Below are 16,219 nucleotides of genomic sequence, written 5' to 3' on the forward strand. Positions count from 1 at the left end.
TATCTTAATTTCCAAAATAAGTGGCCCACACAACTGTAAGCTTTTACTGTAAAACTGTTAAAGACAATAACTTAAACTAAGCTGGAAGCAATGCTACCTCACACGACACAAAGACCCTCAAGCATGTCTAAACTTTGAAAAGAGCTCGGGAGGGAAACTAAGAGACGCGCAGACCACGCCCCTAGCCGGTACGCGCCCCTCCCTCTCGCAGTCGCTGCGCAGGCTGGGCTCCTCACGTCCCGCCCCTTGTTGGTGGTGCTCCGCTCAGGTCCCGGCCGTAGCCCGGATGCGTACGCGCAGTTTCTTTCAGACGGGGAAGCGAATAGTGCGGAGCGAAGGTCACACTGGGAGCCGTGAGTTAACATTGTTTTTCTAGCTTAAACCTGCGCCTCGCAGTTCCCTCTCCAGACAGACACTTAAAAGGAGCAGTTTCGAGGCAGGGGGAACTACCCCTCCCTCCGCATCACCTGCCCCGCAGCCCGCGTTCCCTGCACTGGGTTCCGCTCCCTCCTCGCCCCGCCCCTCGAAGGATGGCGCCCAGGCCCCGCCCCCGGAAGCCTCGCCGGAGACTCTTGCGCGCGCAGTTTTTTATGGACCGGGAAGCGGACAGTGCGGAGTGGAGGTGGCACTGCCCAGAGTGTTTCTCGTTTGTAGTGTAAATCTGTGCTGCGCGGTCCCGCTGACTCCACCCTCAGGGTCTTAGGAGTCACTATGGACCTTAACTCCCAGCAGCCGGCCCTCCGACCCAGTAAACCCAGACATCGCCGTTACAGGTCGGGTATGTTTTCCTTTGGGTTTGAAATCGTTCTGAGGCGGGTCCCGGTGCCCTTGGCTTTTCTACCTTCGGTCCAGGTAGACACCTCTATTCGTGATATTTTCCTGCTTTAAATCCTTTACTACCTCCGCCTTCCCCTATAAAGTCCTCTTCCGCGAGGATTGGCGCCCCCCAGCCTCGCTCCTCGGCCCCTGGAGGGCAGCGCCGGCCGCCCCGCTCCCGGACAGGCCGCGTCCTCTCCCTGGTCCTGGGGTTCTGGAAAGCCCGCTCCTCTCCTGAGGCCTCCCTCCCTCCCTCCCAGCGCCTCTGTCCTCGCGTCTCCTCAGGCCGGTCCTTCTGCTCCCCAGGCCTCCCCTTCCTAGTCAGCCCTTCCCCTCACCCCGTGTAGGGGGAGGTGACCTGGGCCAGCCGTGTGACACCACCTCCATTGGAAAATGGTCCCTTCTTGTCCGCGGGCATCTTATTCAGTCGCCATCACCGTAAATATGGGGGCGAGGGGAAACAGAAGAAGCTGAGACAGAGCGACTGAGAGAAATAGAAAAACTGAGAAGGAGAAAAGAATGGGGGAGAACCGATGGGAACATAGAGGGTGGCCGAGGACTTGTAAAGAGACGGAAGATGAAAGTGATTAAGCCTTGATTGTAGCAGGTAAATAAAATAGAGAAGTCAATTAAAAAGCCGGATCTCCAGGGATTGGAGAGCAACATAGAGAGAGGGGCTCTGGATCAGCGGTAGCGGGGGAGTAACAGTGATGAGGCCCTTCACACATGGAACTGGGGGAGAGAATAAAAGAGTTGGAACCTTGGCCTTCAGAGCAGCTTGGTGCTGGGAGAGAAAGAGGACTAGTGACTAGAAGAGCAGAGGAAGAGAGAGAGAGAGAGAGCGGGAAAGAAGCATCGCCACGGGGTGCTAGAGAGTTGGGAGGAAGGGAGTGTAACAGGGAGAGAAGTGAAACCACACACCTCAGTTGGGACTCGAACCCACTGTCTTTTAATTAACATTGCACACGTGGTCTCAAGACTTAATGAAGCTCAGGTTCTTTACATCTCAGCGTAGAAGGAATTCAGCGAGAGGCAAAGTGATAGGTTAGAAGTAGATTATTGAGAGAGATACACACTCCATAGACGGAATGTAGGCCCTCAGAAGGCGGGAGGCCCTTGGGATATGCACATTCCATAGACAGAATGCAGTCCGTCTCAGAAGGTGAGAGCGGCCCCAAACTATGGCGTGGTTAGTTTTTAGGGGCTGAGTAATTTCATAGTCTAATGAGTGGGAGGATTATTCCAACTATTTCGAGGAGAGGCGGAGATTTCCAGGAATTGGGCAACTGCCCATTTTTGGACCTTTTTATAGTTGGCCTTAGAACTGTCATGGCGCCTGTGGGTGTGTCATTTAGCTAATGTATCACAGTGAGCGTATAACGAGGCTCAGAGTCTACTGGAAGTCGGGCCTGATCGGTTATAACCAGTTTTTGTCGTATTCTCAACAGCTGTGTCATTCTTCTAAAGGTCGCGCCTGTTCCCTTCTGTCCTGTATCAGAAAAGGTGTAACCGAGAGGGCAGAGAGGGAGGAGGGGTGGGGGAAGAAAGAAGCAGAAGTAATGGACATTGAGGGCAGTCTGGTTGGGCAGAAAGAGCAACAAGAGGGGAAACGGTTGCAGAGCAGGACAGGTGTGAGGGAAGAAATAGAGAGGAGGGAAGAAACAGGAGAGTGGAGGGGAACAAGAATAGAGACAGAGAAAGAAATAGGGAGACAGAGAAACAGAATGAAATGGAAATACCTAGTAGTGCAGGTAGAGAGGCGAAACTGGATTCAGATGGGTGGTGAGTTGTTTGGATATGGACGATAATACTGATTTGTGTCTTTAGAATCTAATACATTTAAAATTTGTTTAAATTGGGGTTTCCCTGGTGGTCCAGTGGTTAAGTCTCCGTGCTTCCACTGCGGGGGGCACAGGTTCGATCCCTGGCTGGGGAACTAAGATCCTGCATGTGGCACGGTGCGGCCAAAAAAAAAAAAAAAAAAAAAATTTTTTTTTTTTGTTGTTTAAATTTTGCAGATGAGGATGGGAATTGCAAAGCTGCTGTCTGCAAGGCTTGTGCATTTTGGAATTATTTGTATGCGAAGATAACATTTGCCCACCATGTTCAGCCAGGGGGCAGTGACTTGATTCACTCAGTTGTGAGTCACCTCCTTCCCTTTTCTTGATGTGGAGCAGAGGAGTAGGGAGAGGACAAGTGGGGCAAGAAATGATTGAATCTGTCACCACATGGTACCTTTGTAAAGGAACAATTGGAAGTGTTGTTTTTTTTGTGATGGATTTACGTTTTCTTTATCATTTCTTTACACAGCTTGGAATAAATTTTAGTATGTACAATTTGAACTTTCCTGTAAATAATTCTTAACTTCTGGAATAAGCTTTGGTGGGCTTCTATAATCAACTCGTGTACTACTTTTCTAAATATGATATATTCTCAAGTTTTTTAAACTTTGACACCAGAATTTTTAGATTTATAAATAATTCACTGGCTTCCCTGGTGTCGCAGTTGTTAAGAATCCGCCTGCCAATGCAGGGGACATGGGTTCGATCCCCGGTCTGGGAAGATTCCACATGCCGCGGAGCAACTAAGCCCCGTGCGCTACAACTACTAAGCCTGCGCTGTAGAGCCCGCGAGCCACAACTACTGAAGCCAGCATGCCTAGAGCCTGTGCTCCGCAGTGAGAGAAGCCACCACGATGAGAAGCCCCTGCTCGCCGCAACTAGAGAAAGCCCGCGCGCAGCAACAAAGACCCAACGCAGCCAAAAATAGATAATTTTTTTTTTTAAATTTCACAAAATATTTCTTTTTAAAATGTTTCAGGCTTATTCGAGGCCTGCCTGCTTTCTCCTCATTAAGTTATATATTGGAAATGTTCTTTGGTAACTAGTAAATAATTTGACTATTTTGATAAGGACTTGGAAAGATGTCAGTGATCTTCTCTATTAACAGTTAAAACTTAGTTTAACCAGTTAGCTTAATAATAATACATTGCCTTCCCTTTTATGTGATCTGTGAAAATCGTGAGCTGTGAGGTGACATGAAGATGTTTCCCTCAGGTCCCTCTTTTTTTTTTTTTTTTTTTTGCGGTACGTGGGCCTCTCACTGTTGTGGCCTCTCCCATTGCAGAGCACAGGCTCCGGACGCGCAGGCTCAGCGGCCATGGCTCACGGGCCCAGCCGCTCCACGGCATGTGGGATCTTCCCGGACCGGGGCACGAACCCGCGTTCCCTACATCGGCAGGCGGACTCTCAACCACTGGCCCACCAGGGAAACCCCCTCAGGTCCTTCTTAATTGTCACTGCAGTTGATGAAGGATGGGCTGGATTGACTTGGAATCTTCCAACAGAGCCCCTGTGTTCATGATGAAGTTTGCTCAGAGCTTATTTCTAAGTTGACCCCTTGCTATGTTTTCCACAGCTATGTTTTTGCAATTCTGTATTTTTAAAGTATTTTACTGTGATTTTTCTGGAAAAGAAGAATTAAATGCTTGGTATCAGTGTGATCAGACCTTGAAAGAAGTTTCCTTTGCTCAGGAACATGAAAGATGGTCCCAGTGTTTTAAATGAGACAGGCGTTAGCAGGAATAGTCTGATAATCCCAACATCCCTGGCGTGTCTGATTCTGATGTTTCCTCTGCCTCTTCCAACTGTAATTGCTGCCTTTGATGTGCCTTGTAATTTTTCTCGTGATAGACATGATGCACTGGGTAAAAGCAGTTGCTGTAAATAGGCGTTTAGTAATGTGATGGTGGGGTGTGGGGGGACGGGAAGCGTTCAGAGTTCAATGAGTGGGTCTCAGTCTTTTAGTGAGCCTATAACTCTGCACTGTGAACTGCGTATATAATTCTCATTCTCCCTTCCTTTTGTGGGACAGGATGACTAGTATGGTCTGCTGTTGGGTGTTTCCCTCCCAGCAAGTCAGTTAGGTTCAAAACCCCAGTAGGTAAGGCTATGGTTAAATAGTCTTACCTGTGGGCAGGCCTTTTTAAAAAGAACAGTATGCTCAGGTGTGTTTCAAAATAGTTCCTTTTTCTCTGTCCCCGCTGGAAGCTCCAGAGTCTTTTTCTCCAGTATTTACTATGAGAACTTGGTTGAGCTCCTGCAGGTGAAACAGTTGCATGGAGAGGCCCACCTATGACTGGGTCCCTTGGAGTTTTTACTTCTTGGACTTGTCTGCTCGGAGCCTCCAGCAATGTTAATTACAGTTCAGGGTTTTTTTCTTGTTTTACTCTGGGACCAGGTTCTGATGGAGTTTCAACTCATGAGTTTCCACTGCGGTAAGTTGTGATTCTTTTCGTCTGCCTCTCTGTCTCTCCAATTATCGGTTCAACTGAAAATTGTTGGCTCTGTGACCTTACTTTTCTTAAAGTTGTTGATTTTTTGGTTCGTTCAGCCTTGTGGTTAGAACATAGTTGCAACTTCCAGTCTCCTTTCAAGCAGATTCAAGACACGTGGGAAAATTTTAATTTTTTTATATATCTAGGACGTTTAATAGATTACTTTGTATTTTGTCTTTAGTATGGGATATTTAGTATTTCAAAAGGTAAGAATAGGGGCTTCCCTGGTGGCGCAGTGATTGAGAGTCCGTCTGCCGATGCAGGGGACACGGGTTCGTGCCCCGGTCCGGGAAGATCCCACATGCCATGGAGCCTGCGCGTCTGAAGTCTGTGCTCCGCAACAGGAGAGGCCACAGTGGTGAGAGGCCCACGTACCTCAAAAAAAAAAAAAAAAAAAAAGGTAAAGATGATAATGTGGTTTATCCTTGTTATAAAGGACTGAGGTTTCTCCATTAAAAATTTATATGTGCTTTCATACAGATTTTTCAGCCTATGTGAATTATATGTTCTATTTAAAATATTTTAAATAATATTTCATTTTACCAGACTTAAGGTTTTATTCATTAAGTATTTTCATGGACCTATTCTGAGCAGAAACTGTTACTAGTGCTGGTTAAAATACAGTTTGAAGACAAATTGGCATGTCTTCATGGAGTTGCCAGGGAGTTTTTTATTTAAATAATATTTTTTTATTTGTAAAATTTCCATTTTGCCCTTCTTATAAAATTTTGTATTTCTTTAAAATTTCTACCTTTTTAATTTTTTTCACGTATGTTTCTTTGCCACATAGAGCATGGTTTTATAATAGCTGCTTTTAAAATCTTTATCTGATAACTTTATCATCTGAGTCATCCCAGAATCAATGTCTCTCAGTTGCCTTTTCCCTTGAGAATGACTCCTATATTCCTCAGTTTTGGTATGTTAACTGTTGTTTTATTATTTAATGGATGTTGTGAGTTGTGTAGACTCTGGGCTTTGTTATAATCCTCTGAAGAATGTTGATGGTTTGTTTCTGTAGGAGATCGAGTTTATTTTGTTCAGACTGCCAGTTGTGTTTAACCTTTTGTTGCAGTGGCTCAAGTCTCAGTTGTGTCCTCAAAACCTTGGTCATGCTGATTTGGCCTGTCTCCTTTGAACCTGTTAGGTTCAGGGATTAGGCTGAGGTTAGGCTGAGATTTTGCAAGTGGTTAAATGTCAGCTGAGTGCTCAAAATTGTTGCTATGCTGATTTGGGTTTGTGCAAAGCACGTGTGGTTCACATGTTAGGCTGGGAGTATTATGGGCTTCTGCACAGAAATGCTGGTGCCTCTTTTCAAGCTTCCTCTCCTTTAGGATTTTCTTCCCATACTCTGGTCTAACCAACTGACTTTGTTCCATTGTTCCCTGGCCAGAAATATCCAAATTTTCTGTCAGAGCTTTAGCTGCACGTGCTACATGCCACTGTGCAAGTGGTCTCTACCCTTGGTGCAAAACCATGCGGCTGGGCTGCTTCTCCAACTATTGGCTCATTCCCATCACCTCTCTGCTCTTGTTTACCTTCCAGAGTCCTCATAGTGTTTGTTTTCTTTTGTAATGTATCCAAATTTACTATTGTAATTAGTGAAAGGGATGGGTGCTAGGGGCTTTGATCTCATAGGCAGTATTTTATTAAGTACATATTTCCCTTAACAGCGAGACATTAAAGGAGTTGCCACCCGCATTTTGAAAAGTAGTATGTTTGTAGCATTTCTGAAGGTGTCTGATGAGTCCCTGAATGGCATAGGCTTCTGAACCAGTATTGGATTCAGCACTAAACTGAACCCACATGGTAATTAATTGGCACCAATTAGGTAAGCGTGCGTTATGGCTGCCCAGCTGCTTGGCAAGAAAATAAGATTGGGTAATCAACTTTCATCTTTGCTATTTAAAATCAGCCATATCCATTATTTTTGAATTTGAGCATCTGCTCTCTCTTCTGAAAATTGAACAAATACATCTGTCTTAGTAAGGTGGTAGATTTAAACAACAAAAAGGTTTCTGATAAACATTTAAAAACAAATCCTATTGCTGCTGCAGCTCTATCAGGTACTCACATGCAACTCACTTTTTTTTTTTTTTTGTGGTACCCGGGCCTCTCACTGTTGTGGCCCTTCCCGTTGCAGGGCACAGGCTCCGGACGCGCAGGCTCAGTGGCCATGGCTCACGGGCCCAGCCGCTCCGCGGCATGTGGGATCTTCCCGGACCAGGGCATGAACCCGTGTACCCTGCATCGGCAGGCGGACTCTCAACCACTGCGCCACCAGGGAAGCCCGCAACTCACTTTTAAACTGGAGAATAATTTCACTCAAATTATACACACTTTTATGCTTTAGTAGCTTGTTGCTAAGAGGGGATGAAAGATAATAGTTATCTATTAGTTGAGTGCTTAATCTTTATGTGGTAACTGCCACGGTCAAATCCAAATTAATGGTTAGATTTCCAAAGAAAATGTTTTTATTTTCTTGCTGATGGCAGTCAGTCTGGCATCCTATATATGGACCCTGTTGCTAAACATTTTGAGCCAGGAAAATATTTTAAAACACACAGCAGTAGAACTTACTATTGATTGAATTATTCATATATATTCACAAGATGAAGATGGGGAGAAAATCATGGCATCGGTAAATACAGGATGCAATTCTATTTTAGTCATTCTCTGAAAATCATCCTGCAAGTCTGTAACAATTCTCTTATTAATTCTCTCTTTATTTGTATGTTATATCCCTTGTGTTAGGTAAGTGGGTGTGTAATTGATTTTAATTTAATGTTATAACACCACATTGACTTCTCTATTTTTCTAATTCTGAGAACTTTATTTTTGTTATAGTTTCTTGAAGCTCATGGTCTGAAATTGAATACATTGTGTATAAAAGTTTTTATAATTGTTAGAATCAAAATGGCATTTGCCATTTTATTACCTAGAATATAATGATGAAATAGAGAAATTGTTTTTCCTATGAAAATGACACTATTTTCATAAAAGAAACTTCAAAAATAGATTTAATAGTTACATATAAAAGCAAATTGAGAGTAAGATGTTTCTAACTTCTGACCTTTTGACGAATTCTTTTCTTCCAAAAATATCGCTGTTGATTATTTCATAAAGAAATTAAATAGTATTAAGAGGAAAGTATTTTCATGTAGAAAAATAACTAGGTCTCTAGGCTCCTGTATGAGGTTGCCAGGGCTGCTGCAACAAAGTTCCACAAACTGAGTCTCTTAAACAACAGAAGTGTATTGCATTACAGTTGAGGAGACGAGAAATCGGAGATGAGGGTGTCAGCCTGGTTGGTCCCTTCTGAGGTCTGTGAGGGACACTCTGTTACTTGCCTCTCTGCTAGCTTCTGGTGGTTTCCTGATGGTCACTGTCATTCCTTGGCATAGATATTTTTCTGCCTAAGAAGAATCTTCCTCTTCACATGGCATTTTCCCTGTGTGTGTCTCTGTGTCCAAATTTCCTTTTCTTATAAGGATACCAGTCATATTGGATTAGCACACTCACTAATGACCTCATTTAAACTTGATCATCTCTATGAAGACCTGTCTCCAATAAGGTCACATTCTGAGGTACTAGGAGTTTGGGCTCCAGCATATCTTTTCTGAGGAGAAACAGTTCAACCCATAATAGCATCCAGAATCAGGAAGTGATTGGAGCTGGAGATTTATTTATTAATCATTCCCTTGCTTTTGCATGTTTATGTAATTTCCAAGAATATAACAACCCACTTCTGTTTCTTTCTTTCTATTCAATTCCTGCCTGTTTTAGGGAGAAGAAATACACTGATGAAAATTTAATAAAGCAAATTATTTAATTCTGTAAGGGCTTATTTCAGTATAACAATAACTCACTCATTTTCTCTTTCATTCACATAAATATTTTTGAGTACTCTGGGAAAACAGACTTTCATTTTATTAGGAAGAATTCAGAGGGTTCTGCCCTCTTGTGGGTTGAGTGTCTCTGGACTTGTGCAAATTAAGAAGTTGTCTAAGCATTAAAAAAAAAAAAGCAAGCTGGAATTTTCTAATTGTTGCACTTCTCCAAAAAAATGTCCCTTTCATTATTGTGATTAAATAAATAAATAAATGGGACAGGTGATAAGGACAAACTGTGCCCACTGGCCCTTCAGATGACCTTTTCAGAATTCAGTTCCACCTGGTTTGTTCTGTAAACTCAGACCTCAGAAATGTCTCCCCTCTAGGCCTCAAGGAGATGAGATGAGATGACAGACTAGACCAGAAATTCTCGGTCTGAGCAACAGTGACCCCTGAAAGGACTGGCCAAGTTGGGTGTGTGTCCGTGTGTGGCGGTTCTTGGAAAGAGTGTGCAGTTGTAATTAGAATTTTTTAAATGGGTCCCAGCCCTCCCAGAATGAAAAACAAAAGTGTTAGGATGGAGGCCGGAAGCTAGGCTCCGAGTCAGAGAGCCCGTAGTCAGTCACCCTTCTCTGCATTAAGTGTAAACCTAAAGGGAGTTTATGTCGGTCCTGGCACTCAGACCTCCAATGGCCTCCATTTGTCTTCAGGACAAAATCCCGACTCCTCCCTGTGGCTGCTCAGCCCTGTGTCATCAGGGCCCTGGCAGTGTCCCCAGCCTCATCCTGGGAGCTTTTCTCATGGTTCACTGTGCCCCAGTCATACTCACCTTTTCTCTGTTTCCAAACACCAACACCTTTTCTGTGTCAGATCTTAGTTCCTGTTCTTACCTTTGGCCTTGAAGTCACCATGGCTCAGGCCCCTTGTGCTCCTTCAGGTCTAGGCTCAGGGAGGTCTCCCCATCCCCTGCTGACACTCTCTGTCAGGTTACCCAGGTTTTATTGCCTCTGTATCAATTGTCATCAACAGAAATGCCCTTCTCCATTGATTATTTTGAGTCTTTCCCGTTTTCCCTCCATTGAAGTGCACACAGCGTTCCTCTTTTTCCCAGGATGACTGCAGTACGTCACTTTGAGAATGTGTTTAGATGCTAGGACTGTGGGTTGGGCTGAGTAATCCTCAGGGAAGACCAAGGGACTTGAACAAGTGATGATGATGGTTTGCATATTTGTTCTGGAAATTTGAACTTTTTAAAAAAAATTCTTTTCCATCACGGTTTATCATAGGGTATTGAGTACAGTTCCCTGTGCTCTGCAGCAGGACCTTGTTGTTCATCCATTCTATATGTAAAAGCTTACATCTGCTCACCCCACCTCCCACTCCATCCCTCCCCTAGCCCCTCCACCTTGGCAACTGCAAGTCTGTTCTCTATGTCCATGAGTCTGTTTCTGTTTTTGTAGATAGGTTCATTTGTGTCATGTTTTAGATTCCACGTATAAGTGATATCATATGGTATTTATCTTTGTCTTTCTGATTTACTTCACTTTGTATGATAATGTCTGGTTGCAACCACGTTGCTGCAGATGGCATTATTGTGTTCTTTTTTATGGCTGTGTAATATTCCTGTGTGTGTGTGTGTGTGTGTGTGTGTGTGTGTGTGTATCCCATCTTCTTTATCCATTCATCTGTCGGTGGACATTTAGGTTGTTTCCATGTCTTGGCTATAGTGAATGGTGCTGCTATGAACATAGAGGTGCATGTATCTTTTTGAATTATAGTTTTGTCTGGATATATGCCCAGGGGTGGGATTGCTGGATCATATGGTAATTCTATTTGGAAATTTCAACTTTAATTGATCCTTATCCTCTGTGGCTGCTTATTACTCAAAATAAGAACAAAATGATTTAGAGAACCCTAGTAAGCACTTTAGACTGGTACCCGCAGACAGTGTGCTGAGGTGTCCTCACGTGTAGTCCACTGTGTCATTGATCCACTATAGTTCTCAGGTCTTCCAGGCTCTAAACATCCAGGGACCAATTGCCACCTTGACAAGAGTTTTTTGCCTTCCAGCAGTTCATCTATTCAGAGTCGGGGATACTGATTTCAGTGTGTTAAAGGCAGGCAGAAAGTCAGGAACGTAAGGGGGCGTGAAGGAGGCCCCTCGTAAAGAGCTACGGGTATCTTGCAGTTAGCTGTGCGTGGGGAGATCAGGACACAGTGAGACCTGGGGACCCTCTCTCTTGGAGACTTCCTCACTGAACTCAGTAGCCTTTGTAACTGGACTCTATATCGTCCCCAGTTGCTGGCAAGTTTTCCCAGGAGGGCCAACTTCTTGATATTCATACAGAATACCTAGCATCCTTTGGGTGGCAGCATTCCTACTGTGATGTCTGTGCCCAGAAGCCTCTGTGCCTTTTAGCCCTATTTGCTCAGCCGTGCCCTTAGGAGAGGTAGTAAAATGGGGAAAGTGGAGGGGTCTGCAGGAGGGATATGGCAGCAGTTGTGGTCAAACAGAAGAGCCCAGTGCATGCTGCATGCTCCTGTTCTTTGTGGGATCAGTGGGTGTGTGGAATGTTGGGAAGGCATGTCTCAATTCTGGCTGGAGCATCTGCAAGTGGGTTTATGGGTGGTTGTGGGCTGCATGGAATGGTTTGGGGTGCCCTGGTGTCAACTCAGGTTGCCTGGGACACACGTGCTGAAACGGCTTTGCATGTACTAGTTTTAATTGGGTAAGTCATGATCACAGCTGAGGAGGAATGTAAGGCATGGAATTAGGCAGAGGGGAATAAATATCATGCTGTGATGGTAGAACCAAGGCCTGAGCTGAGCCCACAGGGAGCTGTGGGTGCAGGAGGATGGGTGCCTTAGTCCCGAGGTGCTGGATCTAGAGGGTGCCCCCCAGCATCCACTCCACACACTGACTTTTGTTGGTTTTTTTGGGGGGCAAGCATCATCATCATGCAACCCATGGAGTAATATAGGGAAAGTCTCAGAAATCATTTTCTGGGTTACTTTTGGTATTTTTGAGTATTTTGGGTTGCAAGTGAAGAAAGTTTTAGATGTACTTTGAAAGATACAAAAGAGAAGTTGGAGTGTTTCCTTGGAAGATGTATGTTCTCATTGGGGCATGTGCATCGTTGGAGACATCTTGCTTTTATTATTAGATTTGGAGATGACATTGTTTGGGCTAGGGGCACTGTGAAATAAAATATTAGTGTCCTGGGACTTCCCTGGTTCCAAGGCACAGTGGTTCAGAATCCGCCTGCCAATGCAGGGGACACGGGTCGAGCCCTGGTCCGGGAAGATCCGACGTGCTGCGGAGCAACTAAGCCCGTGCGCCACAACTACTGAGCCTGAGTGCCACAACTACTGAAGCCCGCGCACCTAGAGCCCGTGCTCCACAACAAGAGAAGCCACCGCAATGAGAAGCCTGTGCATCGCAGTAAAGAGTAGCCCCCGGGGCTTCCCTGGTGGAGCAGTAGTTGAGAGTCCGCCTGCCGATGCAGGGGGACACGGGTTCATGCCCCGGTCCGGGAAGATCCTACATGCCGCGGAGCGGCTAGGGCCGTGAGCCATGGCCGCTGAGCCTGTGCGTCTGAATCCTGTGCTCCGCAACGGGAGAGGCCACAACAGTGAGAGGCCCGCGTACCACAAAAAACAAACAAAAAACCCCGCTCTCCGCAACTAGAGAAAGCCTGCGGGCAGCAACGAAGACCCAACACAGCCAAAAATAAATTAATTAATTTAAAAAAGTAATGCTTTATATTAAAATATAGTGTCTTGGGTCTAGAGGGTCCTTAGGTGTCTTCATATGTATTATTCCAGCATGAATGCACCAGTTATTAGAGGTTGGAATGTTTTCTGGTATTTTATAGCAGGATAGGAGGGGGATATTATCGGGTATATGGAAAGTGTGTTGGACCTCATGAGAATTTGTAAGTTTGAGTCCAGAAGGGAAATTATGAGTACTAAACTTCAAATGGCAGAAGGTTTTCGTTAGGGAGGTCTTGTTATGTATGGGTCTATGGGCACAACTTTAACAGGAGACAAAGTCCTGTGATGTAGGGAAAGATTTTTCCAAGAATCAGAGGGCAGGAACATCACAGTGATATGCGGTCCAGAGGCTCATCCTTGGGAAGCTGTATGAGACTTTATTGTTGCCAGGCCAGTGCTGGTTACTCTATTATCCTCTCCCTTTCTGTCCCAAAACACGCAGACACGCACGCACAATACAGAGAACAGGGAACCCTTGTGCACTGATGGTGGGAATGTAAATGGTACGACTATCATGGAAAACAATGTTCCTCAATAAATTAAAAAAAGAACAGGCACACAGTCTATCAAAGACTATTCTGGCTAGATAGCTAATGAAGCAAAACTGCTATTTTGAGGGAAGTATCTGCACTGCTGTGAGCATTACTGCATCATTCGCCACAGCCAAGATGTGGAAAGAACCAAAATGTCTGTCGACAAAAGAATGGATACGGAAAGTGTGTGTGTGTGTGTGTGTGTACACACAAATGTTATTCAGCCAGAAAAATGAAGGATTTTGCCACTTATTACAAAATAAATGAACCTAGAGAACATGCTACGTGAAATAAGCCTCACAGAGAAAGATATTCTTTGTGGAAACTAGAAATGTCAAGCTCATAGAAACAGAATAGCAAGGTTGTTTTGTTACCAGGAGCTGGGTGGTGGGGAAAATGGGGAGATGTTGGTCGTAGGGTACAGACTTGTAGGTATAAAATGAATAAGTTCTGGGGGTCTAATATATATCATGCTGACTATAGTTGTCCATACTGTGTTTCTATATACTTGAAATTTGCTGAGGGAGTATCACTTAAGTGTTCTCACCACGCAGACACAAAACGGTAATTGTGGGTTGATGGAAGTGTCAATTACTTGATTGTGATAATTATTTCACAGTGTATACATCTGTCAAATAATCACATCGTACACCTTATATGTGCACCATTTTTATTCGTCAGTTACACCTCGATTAAGCTGGAAAAGGAAAAGAAGGTGTGTTGGGCTTTCCTCTGAGTGGTGCTCAACCCAGGCTTCCCATTAGATCAGTGAGGCATTTTGCATATACATGTTTTGTGCCCCCTGACCAAAGATTCCTCTTTAAATAGCTGCGGTGAGGCCCAGCCTCAATAATATTTAACGTGCCCCAGATGACTCTAATCTGGATCTGTCACTGAGCATCGTGACTCTGAGTCCCCCCGTTCCTGAGGGCTGAGATCTGGGCTGAGGGTGAGGGCTCTGCTCTGCGTGGGGATGGATCAGGGCTGGTCTGTGACCTGCAGGGGATCGTCGGGTCCAGCTGAGGTGCCCGCTGCTGCTGGGTACGTGAGGGCCTCACCAGGAGGGGAGTGAGATCTGAAGGAAAGGGTGGGAAAACTCACCTGTTAGACTCTATGTGGGAGTCACTGTCCTGAGCCCCTCCTGGGACAGTGGGCAGCAGAGGACCATCTGTTCCACATGCTGAGGGCTTCCCTGTGTGTGTGGTGGTGACTCAGGAAGGGGGTGTGTTGATTCTAAGCATTAAACAGCCTGTTTCCAACTTTCAGAATCGACCTCTAAAGCCTCCTATTGCTTGAGGAAGAAGCCCGGAAGAGGAGGGAGAGGAAAGAAAAGGAGTCAGAAATGGCTCTTTCTCAGGTAAAGTCATATTCTCAGTTGTTTCTTCTGTCTGTCCTTCCTGAAATGCCCTTCTTTGGACTCGCTAATCTCTGACTCTGAAGTATCCTGCCTGACACCTGTACATTCATACTCACCCGGGTCTTTCCCTCAGGGCCTGTCATCTCCACTTAGATCCTATCTCCCCATGACCCAGTGACCTGGAACTTGTGAGGAGTCCCCACTGGGCAGGGCTTCACATCCATGGATTGGAGACGTGGTGTCAGTGCTACTGGGCAGCAAGGATTTCTTAGGGCGCCATCAGGATGCACTGTCTGCTCTCTGTAAACCAGGATAAAGAAGCTGCAAATGGAAGTGATGGTATTAATATGCACAATACCTGGTAAGTGCTAGAAAAGAGACCAGTAAGTAGAAATTTGCTCTGACTTTTTCTAATGCAGTTGAATTTAAATGGGTGAGTCACTGACTTCAAAATCTTCATGATTGAGAATGGAATGGAAAGTTCAGGAACATCAGTGATAGAGGGTGTTTTATTCCATCACTGATTTTAGAAATTCTTTAAATCACTTGCATCACCTCCGTTCTTTAGAGGTTTTCTTTTCACTGTGTTGATTGCCTCCTCTGACACAAAGAAGTTACTGCGTTTGATGCAGGTATGGTTCCAGTTTCATTCTTTTGCTGGTAGATACCTGGTTTCCCAGCACCATTTGTCAGACTGTCCTTTCCCCTTATTGTAGTCTTGGCACCCTTGTCAATACATTTTAAGGGACTTCCCTGGTGGCACAGTGGTTAAGAATCCGCCTGCCAATACAGGGGACACAGGTTCGAGCCCTGGTCCAGGAAGATCCCACATGCTGCAGAGCAACTAAGCCTGTGCGCCACAGTTAATGAGCCTGCACTCTAGAGCCTGCGAGCCACAATTGCTGAGCCTGTGTGCCACAATTACTGAGCCCGTGTGCCTAGAGCCCGTGCTCCGCAACAAGAGAAGCCACCACGATGAGAAGCCCATGCACCGCAACGAAGAGTAGCCCCTGCTTCCCACACCTAGAGAAAGCCCGCGTGCAACAAGAAAGACCCAACACAGCCAAAAATAAATAAATTATATATATATATTTAAATACACTTTACATATATTCCAAGAATTATTTCTGAGTTAATCTGTTCCATTGGTTTAAGTATCTGTGTTTATGCCAATACCACACCATCTTTTTTTTTTTTTTTTGGGCAAGCCTCGCTGCTTGTAGGATCTTAGTTCCCCGACCAGGGATGGAACCCAGGCCCTCCCCAGTAAGAGTGAGTCCTAACCACTGAACCGCCAGGGGAGTCCCAATACCACACCATTCTTGATTACTTTGTTTGTACTATGTTTTGAAATCTAAAGAAGGGTGGCCTCCATCTTCTTTTTCAAGAATATTTTGGCTATTTGGGGTCCCTTGAGATTCCCTATCAGTTTTACCATGTTTTCTTCTATCTCTGCAAAAATTGCCATTGGAATTTTGATAGGGATTCCATTGAATCTATAAAACATTTAGGATTTTCTGGGTATTTTAAGTCTTCCAGTCCATGAGTATAGGATGTCTTTCTATTTATTTGT

General features: G+C 44.8%; 1 long non-coding RNA gene across 6 annotated transcripts in view; it reads left to right on the forward strand.

Annotated features, from left to right (window-relative positions):
* The first annotated feature begins 363 nt into the window (after positions 1-363).
* The window catches only part of LOC111181045 (uncharacterized), a 108,193-nt gene continuing 92,337 nt past the window's right edge, over positions 364-16,219 (forward strand). For all 6 annotated transcript variants that reach the window (XR_016390826.1, XR_016390828.1, XR_016390830.1 and 3 more), the window contains exons 1-2: positions 364-14,646; positions 14,780-15,007. This is a non-coding gene — a long non-coding RNA (uncharacterized LOC111181045). The remainder of the gene's footprint in view (positions 14,647-14,779; positions 15,008-16,219) is intronic.

This window comes from Delphinapterus leucas, chromosome 20 (genome assembly GCF_059928025.1).
Source record: "Delphinapterus leucas isolate spDelLeu-1000000601 "Yukka" chromosome 20, BTC_Dleu_Yukka2, whole genome shotgun sequence".
Lineage (NCBI taxonomy): Eukaryota > Metazoa > Chordata > Mammalia > Artiodactyla > Monodontidae > Delphinapterus > Delphinapterus leucas.